Source organism: Nyctereutes procyonoides, unplaced genomic scaffold (genome assembly GCF_905146905.1).
Source record: "Nyctereutes procyonoides isolate TBG_1078 unplaced genomic scaffold, NYPRO_anot_genome, whole genome shotgun sequence".
Lineage (NCBI taxonomy): Eukaryota > Metazoa > Chordata > Mammalia > Carnivora > Canidae > Nyctereutes > Nyctereutes procyonoides.
In genome coordinates this window covers 10247867-10257861 of record NW_026575129.1, presented here as the reverse complement: position 1 = coordinate 10257861, position 9995 = coordinate 10247867, and the positions used below count along the sequence as shown (strand labels likewise).

The window sequence follows — 9995 nt, the reverse complement described above, 5'->3', positions numbered from 1 at the left end:
TCAAAACTCTGGAGCTTTGACTTTAAAGTACATGCTCCTGGTGTACCATATTGTCTCTGCCTCAGGGTTGCCAAGAGCTTGTTTGCTGCCCATCTGGCCAGGAGGTAGTCGATACCCTATGAGAAGGTGGCTTAGGTACTATACAAGCTCTAAATTCCTTCTTTCCTTCATTCCTCCCTTCCTCCCTCCCTCTCTGCCGTTCCTCTCCTTTCTAGAGGAATTGCTTGAGTTGTTTAAGGTGAGTTTTCTCTCTTGCCCAATATTTAGCTGTTTATTTTTTCATGTATGATGTTTTTAATGTTATCCAGATTTACATGACATTAAGAGATAATCAGAAATTAAATGGATTTAATTCTTCACACTTTTTAAAAGTTCCACTAGTATTCTAATCTGTTAATACTGAAATCGTTTTCTACCTCCTCCTACTCCCAAACCCTAAATAAAAGTTGCATGTGTGAGCACTTCAATCTTCTACACATGATCCCTTCCATTTATTGATTTATTTAATTCTACTCCTGGAGTAAGATAGGAATGTATTACAATTCAGGTAAATAATCATTTCATTGTTCCCTTCTCCTACAATTTACCGAGGATTGGCACATCTGAGAGTAAATTGCAAAGACCAGAATTGGATTGAAGTGCAGCTATTACACTTTTATGTACAGACAACTTCCCAATAACAGTCTAAAATAGTTTTCCCACAGTGTTTTGTGAACTCACCTACAATTTTTCTCATTGTGCTGGGATGTAATTGAGCTGAGTTAGGAGGCTTACACTCAATAGACTGCCTCTTGAAGCGGCTTAAAATTATTTTTAAGATATAGAAAATGGCCTGAATCTTCATATATACATCTATGACATTGATTTTCTAAACTCTGTAGTTTTTATTCCACATTGTATCAGCCTCACATAACTTCAGGGATCCATCTGACATTGAATTGGTTGGTTTTCCAAGCATTGAAAATTTCATGTAAAACCTTAAATCTGACTTAAAGAGAAATATTTTCTCTTATCTTACTGATTATATTAATACTTGTCATGATAATATACTGAGATATAACTCAGTTTGTTTATGACCAGGCCAATAGCTCTATCTGTATGTACGAATGAACAAACCTAAATTCAGTTTGTTTTAAACAGTCTAAGTTGCTAAACTGTGAAAATGGAATGAATTACTCTGTTTATGGGTGTGTGGGCAGTGAGAGGTGGAGAGAAATAATAATCTTAGTGGTCATCATGGATTGCATGACAGATAAAGTAAAATTTTACTAATTTGCAGGTATTAACTGAGATCCCAGTGGGCCCCAGTTATTAGAGTAGGCTCTGGGATCTCAGACATGAAAATTCTGTCTCACTCTGAGAGCTCAGTTTCTTGAGAAGGTATCCACGCAAATGAAGAGATCTCAGGATGCTGGCTGTTCTAATAAATGTGTGCACCAAATAATTGGGAAACAGGAAAAGGATCACCTAATCCTATCTAATTTGGGAATTTTAAGTTTTCCTACATTTCCTACATTTTCACTTCTGTACAAAATATGTCAGTAACAAATTTTGCAAAAACAAAACACCTGCCCAAAACCCTCCTCTACATTTTAGCCTATATCCTTAGAATAAATTCTTAAAAATGGAATTACTAAGGTTGAAGGCATGAAAAATTTCAAGGTCTTTGACTGATATTGCAAATTGCTTTCTTGACAGAATGCTTAATTTAGACACTCACCAGCAATTTATGAGAGTGCTCATTTCACTATGCTACTATCAGAGTAGTAGCCTGTTGTCTTTAAAATTGATCATTCTATTCCCTTCTGTGGAGACAACCAATGAGACACTTCTTGTATTTCTTTCCAGGGTTATACTATCTGTATTTATAATAGTTTTGTGATATATGGAAATGTATTTAATTTTATAAAGACAAATTCATTATACAGCCCAATATGCTAATAATTTTCATGATTTTTTTTTCTGATGGTTTTCAAGATACTCCACTTTTTTTTTTCCTCTATTCTCTGTCATTGAATGACTGGTTAGTACAATTATTTTGGTCAAAGAAGAACTATATTAATCTTGAAAACTGGCAGAAGAAAACTTTCTAGTGTTTGTGTTTGTCAATTTTACTTAACTCTTCTCAAGGGAACCTGAGGAATGAGCTACACACAGTGTAAGCCTTGCATTGTCCCAACGAAGGGGAAACAAGTGTGATCTCCTCTGAGGGAAGAAAGGCATCAGAAAAAATGTCTGTCTACTGCTTAGAGGTTGGGAAAGTGACAATGATTCTATCCACTATTAGAGAACATAGCATTTCCAGTAAAGTGAGAGCAAGTACATGGGCGGTGGAGCAGGGGAATGTGTAAATCAAAACGCAGCATACTGGTAGAGGCTAAGTAAGAATATATAAAAATACAATGCATTTGAGGATTCTTTCTTTGAACTGTACCAATTAACACCCCCTACTTAGCAAAGAATGCAAACTCTAAAATGCCCTCTTTATACTAGATCCCATGATGACATGCTCTTCTGTTATACACAGAAGTGCGTCCAGAGAGGCCTGCCGAATTGAAGGAGGGTTGTTTTCTTTTTGTTCATTTTTCTTGGAACATCCTTTTAAGTTATTTTGACATTCAGCTACTTAAAAGTAGAATCCTAAACAAAATAATTTAATGCCAGATCTATAGGATGTCAGAATTTGGATACAATGAATGCAAAATTTATTACCCAAATGTGCTATAAAACACCACAATGATGTATTACAGAAGGTGTTAGAAAATAATTACAACTGTTCAAAAAATCCTGCCCTAAAGATCAGATAGTCTGAATTTTTAAAAATAATCTTGGTGGAACCAGTTTATGTTTTATTAAAATTTCTCAGAAAAAAGTCTGAACCCTTCCTAGTGCAAGCCTGCCAAAATACTAAATAGCTTTATCTAATAAATACAAATGTAATTCAATGAAACAAAGTCTGAGCCACATGAGGGGGGGGGGGGCGGAGGGGTGGAGGAAGGGGGAGAAGCAGGCCCCCCACTGACCAGGGAGCCTGATGCAGGGCTCCACCCCAGACCCTGGGATTGTGACCTGAGCTGAGGGCAGAGGCTTGACCAAGGGGCCACCTAGCAGCCCCTAGGATCTTTGTTTTTTTTAATGGACGTGTCCAAAACACCTAGTACAGCACCCGACATGTAAAAAGTACTCAATTAGTATTTGCTAAATGAATAAACAAAAGCTTATGTAATTCACATGAACTTCAAAGTACATATAAATTAAGGAAGACAACAGAGAAACTTTCATATACATCTGCTTTTGCAGTTGTTGGGAGATACAGAAACAGGAAGCCAAATAGTCTAAGGGAGTTTTGTTTTGTTTCCTGGGAGAAGAACTACCTAGAAACTGGTCCTTTTTACCACGCAGTTTACAGAGTTTCCTGAGATTAGTAATATCTTGCGTTTGAATGATGCTTCAAAATTTTTTCTTAAAGGTCTGTGTTTTATTTTAGCTCATTTTAACACCTATTTTATAATAAAACTAAAGCTCAGAGAGGCAGAAACTTGCCCAATTGTTACATTCAGTAAATGTGACCTCATATTTGGGTATCTAGGCTTTCTAATTCCACAAGCTGTCTTCACAGACAGAAGACAAAGGACTACCCCACCGAGAGGAGGAAAAACAAGCAACTGGGGTAAGTGTGGGTGTGTGTGGAGGGGGACCCACGGTGTGATGTCTGTCCACATAGGCTAGGAGGACAAGAACAGAGACAAATTGTTAGAATCAAAAGAGAACATTGTCATTGACGATGACCTATATTTGTTGCTCAGTATTCGAAACATGTTTTAAAAGATTAAAATGATATCTAAAGTATATTTCACAGTGCTCATTTATGGCTTAAATGCCATACAATTTAGACTTTGTCAGGGGATTTATTATATTTTCCTTGTTTCTTATCATGTTACTATAACTCATTTAGAAAATTAAGGTCAATACTAAAATTTTGTCATTGTTTTTCAGTAATCTCAGCCCTCCAGCTATGAATCCTCAATGTTAGATAGCAATTTTTGCTCTTTGTTATCATGTATTTATCAGATGTTTTATTTCTGGGATACACAGCTGTTAACTGCAAAACTATTCTTTTAAGTGTCAACCTTCAATCATTTAGCTCTTTCATTTCTATTTTTTCCCTTAGCAGCTGTTCTATTGATTGTCTGGAAATTGTCCCTTCTATGTTTAAAATTAAAACAGGAAGTGCAAAATAGAAAAGGTTATATGTGAAAAAGGATGGTAAAATCATAAGGATCCAAGTGCTGTGCTCCAAGAAACTGAAATGTATATGCCCTGTAAACACACCCACAGGTACACATTTGGAATGCATATATACACAATTAATGCTGGCCTTATTGAAACAATTCAGGAAAATTATCAAATACTTCAGTGTATACTAGGCATTTATTAGTTTGCTAAATGCTGAAATATGCTTTCAAGAAGTGAGTAACTTGTTATAACCCTCAGTTTTACAGTTGAGGAAACCAAAGCTCAGGGAAGTTAAATAACCTAGTCAACATCCTGCAGCTAGGAAATTGCAGAGATGAGAACGGAATTGAGTTTTATTTTTATTTCAAAAACCTTGTGTGTTCTCTTTTTATCTCCTTTTCTCCTGAACTATTTCAGACATGCAAAAACTGTACAGAGAAAAATGAAAATCTAGGTACCCATCTGCCAATTTAAGGAAAAGAAAATTATAAACAAGTTGGACCCTAATTATATTTGGCAATCTCATTCTGCCTCTTTTCCTCCTGAATCCTGAATTGGTATTTTCCATTCCCATTTATATCTTTATATATTTACTACATATATATGCGCTTCTAAGCAATATTTAGTGTTATTTGACACAAATGCTAATTTTTTTCTCCAAGATTTATTTATTTGAGAGAGGCAGATAGAGATAGCAACAGAGAGCACAAGTGGGGAGGAAAGGGAGAAGCAGGCTCCCTGCTGAGCAGGGAGGCCACAGCAGGGCTGGATCCCAGGACTGTAGGATCATGACCTCAACCATAGGCCGTGCTTAACCAACTGAGCCACCCAGACACCCCGCTAATTTTTTACTAATATAATTAGACACATACTTATAGATGCATATATGGATATATACATATGCACATATAAGTATATATATACATATAAATGTTTATATACTAATATGTGTGTAAATATATGTATGTCTGTATATATATGATGAGACATGTGCATATATGCCTGTACTCTATTTATGTTTAACAATGTTTCAGAAAAATGCATCTGAATGATCTGAGCAAGAATCAGTGTGAATTTTATCAAAAGCTTTTTTTACATCAATGAAGATGATCATATGATCCTTTTTAAATTTTATAATGTACTGGATTTTATTCATTGTTTTTCTAATGTTCAACCATCTTTGAGCTTATGGAATCTCTCTCTCTCGGTGCTGATAAATTATTTTTAAATCGGCTTTTGGATTTTAATTGCTAAGCTTTAGTAATTTATTTTTAGTTCAATTTATTTAAACTAAGAAAATATTCACCCATTTCTCCCATTTCCCACCCTCCATCTCTGGCAACCGCCAATCTGTTCTTCATATCTATGAGCTTGGGTTTTTTTTTTGTTTGTTTGTTTACTTAAGCTTCCACATATAAGAGAGACCACACAGTATTTGTCTTTCTCTGATTTATTTCACTTAGCATAATGACTTTCAGGTCCACCCATGTTGTCACAAATGGTAAAATTTCATTCTTTTTTATGACTAAATAATATTGTATATTATACCACAACTTCTTTATCCATCCATCAATGGACACTTAGCTTGCTTCCATATCTTGACTATTATAAGTAATGCTGCAATGGACACAGGGATGGAATATGCCAGTAACCATACTGTTTTGATCTTTTCTTCCCACTCACTGCCTTTGGTGAGATCTTTATTCAAAACTAGCTGTCCAAAGTGATTGGGTATTAATGGAAGAAACACATTTAAGTTTATGCAGCAGGCTTCTTGTCTTCTGTGGTGGGTTTCCTTTCTGCAGGCTTCTCATCTTTTGTTTTGTTGGTATCTGCAATTTTTTTCCCCACCAGAGGCTTCTTCCACTTAATGCCAACAGCCTTCTTTCCTCTCTTCCCTATTCTAGGCTTCTTGCCTGGAACCCCTTTCTTATCTGATTTGGCTTCCAGCGCTGCTGCCGCCTTATCCATCTGGAGTTTCTGATTCTTGCTTTCGTGAAGAAAGGTTATTCAGGCTCGCGGTCTTCGCATATGGCTTTAACTTCAACATGATTCTCAGTTTTTTCAGGGGATTCCTCTTTAAGACCCTGCGGTGAATCTTCTTGTGTGGTGCTCAGAGGGCTCTCTGGATCTCTGGGCTTTTCAAGATTTTGCTAAGATCCGTATTGAGTTTCTTGTGCATGAGAAGGTTGTAGCTACTTTTGAGGGAGGCAGCTTTATGCCAAGGGCCATACAGATCATCTAACCTGCGGGAAGCACTTTCAGTCCAAATGCAGAAACTTCCCACATGCTCACCAGGAGCAAGGTTCCAAATGTTTACTTTGCTTACATTAAGTAGAGCAATTCCAAGGATGTTTCTGAAGACCTTGATGACACCTTTGTCCTCATTACAGATGATGCAGGGTCTCCTGTGCTGGAGACGACAACAGTTTCTCATTTGCTATCGTCAGCTCTCATTTGCTGAGAGGCATAGAACTTCTTGATATCATTTCAGGTCTTAGGTTTCTTAAGAAGCAGAACAGACTCCTTGGTTTTCTTGTGGCTTTCGGCTTTATCTTCAACCACCAAAAATGTTTGGGAATTTCCTCAATTTGATGACCTTTATCCATGACCAGTGCTGGTAAGCCCAAGGCAGCCAGGGCAGAGCAGATGACATATCCCTTCTGTGTCGTGTTCACAATGCAGCATCAGTGGTGCCAGGTTTTGGTTGGTGCAAACATGCAGCCCCCACAACACATATTTCCAGAAGGATCCTGGCCAGAGAGTCCTACTGCCATGTGCACTGGAAATTTGAGCCCTAAGACTCAGCACTGGTTTGATGACCTGCTAATTCAGGACTGTCTGTTGTTTTTGCACAAGTTGGTGTGAACAAAATTCATAATACCTGGTCAAATGGGAATCTTGAGCACAGCAGGCAAAGTGACATTTTTGCCAGACGACTTCCCCCTTTGCAGAATACACTGATACCAGTGGGCGTGCACAGGCCATGGCAGGGAGAGAAAGCCATGATCCTCTCAAACTCTGTGACTCCTATGGAAAAGCTATTTTGATCTTTTGATTTTTTCAAATTAGTGTTCTTGTTTTCTTTAGATAAACACCCAGAAGTAGAATTGCTGAATCATAGGGTAGTTTTACTTTTAATTTTTTGAGGAACCTAATACTGTTTTCCATAGTGGCTGCATCAATTTATATTCCCATCAACAGTGCCTTAAGGCTTCCCTTTTCTCTATATCCTCACCAACACTTATTATTTCTAGTCTTTTGCATTATAGCTATTCAAGTAAGTGTGTAGTGATATCTCATTGTGGTTTTGATTTGCATTTCTCTAATGATGCAGAGCCTCTTTTCATGTACTTGTTTGCCATCTCTATTTAGTTCTATTCATTTTTATTTGGAATTTTTTTTTTTTTTTTGCTATTGAGTTGTAAGTATTCTTTATATATTTTGGACATAAGCCTCTTATCAGATACATGATTCACAAATATTTTCTCCTATTTAGTAGTTTACCTTTTCATTTTGTTGATAGTTTCCATTGTTGTGCAGAAGTTTTATAGTTTGATGTAGTCTCCCTTGTTTATTTTTGCTTTTGTTGCTTTGTGCTTGGTGTCAGATTAAAAAAATCTTCTCCAAGATCTGTGTCAGCTGCTTACCACCTGTGTTTTCTTCAGAGTTTTATGGTTTTAGGTCTTAGGTTCAAGTTTTCATCCATTTTGAGTTCACTTTTGCATATGTTGTAAGATTGTGGCCCAACTTCTTCTTCTTTTTTTTTTTCCCCCCACGTGGCTATTCCCAACACCATTTACTGAAGGGACTGTATATGCATGGGTTTACTTCTGGGTTCTCTATTCAGTTATTTTGATCTATGTCTCTATCTTTATGCCAACACCATACTGTTTTGATTACTATAACTTTGTAATAAAGTTTGAAATCAGGAAGCTTGATGCCTTCATCTTTGCTCTTCTTTCTGAAGATTGCTTTGGTTATTTGCAACTTTTGTGGTTCCATACATATTTTTAGGATTGTTTGTTCTTTTTCTGTGACAAAGGCCATTGGAATTTTGGTAACGACTGCATCGAATCCGAGATTGCTTTGGGTAGTATGAATGTTTTCAAGACTATTAATTCTTCCAATCCATGAAAATAGAATACCTTTCTATTTCTTTTTGTCATCTTCAGTTTCTTTCGTCAATGTCTTACAGTTTTCAGTGTATATGCCTTTCATACCCTTGGTTAAATTTATTCCTAGGTGTTTTATTCTTTTGGATGAAGTTGTAAATGGGTTTTCTTAATTTCTCTTTCTGATAGTCTGCTGTTAGTTTGTGGAAACACAGCAATCTCTCATGTATTGGTTTTGTATCCTGCAATTTTACTTAATTTATAATTCTAACAGTTTTTTTGATGGAGTATTTGGGTTTTCTGTGTATAGTCTCAAGTCATCTGCAAATAGTAACAATTTTACTTTTTCCAATTTTGATGCCTTTTATTTCTTTTTATTGCCTAATTGCCATGGCTAGGACTTCCACCACTATGTTGAATAAAAGCAGAAGAGTGGGTATCCTTGTCTTATGCCTGATCCAATGTTGATATGATATTAGCTGTAGGCCTGTCATTTATAGCCTTTAATATGTTGAGGTATGTTTCCTCTATACCAACTTTGTTAAGAGGTTTTATCATAAAGAGATGTTTGATTTTGTTGAATGCTTTTTCTGCATCTATTGAGATGATCATACAATTTTTATCCCTCATTTTGTTAATGTGGTGTATCACATTGACTCATTTGTGGAAATATCCTTGCATCGCTGGAATAAATCCCACTTGATCATGGTGTATGATCCTTTTAATGTATTATGGAATTTAGTTTGCTAACATTTTTTTGGGAGCATTTGGATCTATGTCATTAGGGATATAGGTCTGTAATTTTCTTTTCTTGTGACAACTTTGTCTACCAGGATAATATTGGGCTTGTACATGAGTTTGGTAGGGTTTCTTCATCTTCTATTTTTTTTCTATTAAACCTAAGCTTTATTTAAGATTTATATATATTGAGGGACACTTGGGTGGCTCAGCGGTTGAGTGTCTGCCTTTGGCTCAGGGCATGATCCTGGAGTCCCAGGTTCGAATCCCACCTCGGGCTCCCTGCATGGAGCCTGCTTCTCCCTCTGCCTATGTCTCTGCCTCTCTCTGTGTGTGTGTATCTCATGAATAAATAAATAGAATCTTAAAAAAAAGATTTACACATTGATATTTAGAAGTAATATTGGTCAGAACCAATAATCCAGGACAACACTCTTTCTCCCTTTCTTTCTCCCTTTCTTTCTTTCTTTCTTTCTTTCTTTCTTTCTTTCTTTCTTTCTCTCTCCCTTTTTTCTTTCTTTCTTTCTTTCTTTTTTCTTTCTTTCTTTCTTTTTCTTCTCTATTTACTTTCTTTTTTTCTTCAGGTTTTCCTGGACTTTGCAGTTAATTTGAATACAAACTCTAAACCAGGGTAAAGGCACATTTGGTGAGTAAATTTTACTTGTTCCCTTCTTTCACAAGGACCTTCAAGTATCAGTTTTATGTACTGGTATTAATCATTTAATGTCCTACATTGTGCAGGCTAAGACCTTGTCTTGTATGAGGATACATACAATTTTTTTAAACCAAGCCTATGGTTACTGAACTAAATTCAGTGTGTAAATATGTTTTTCATAAACAACATAGCATCTGGCATCCCCCAGACCAAGTGATCTGAGAGAGAGGCAACAACCAAGATGAAATCCG

The 9995-nt window shown here is 36.4% G+C and overlaps 1 pseudogene; it reads right to left on the bottom strand.

The window, feature by feature from the left end:
* Positions 1-5994: 5994 nt before the first annotated feature.
* Positions 5995-7257, bottom strand: LOC129521080 (60S ribosomal protein L4-like; annotated as a pseudogene).
* Positions 7258-9995: the final 2738 nt, after the last annotated feature.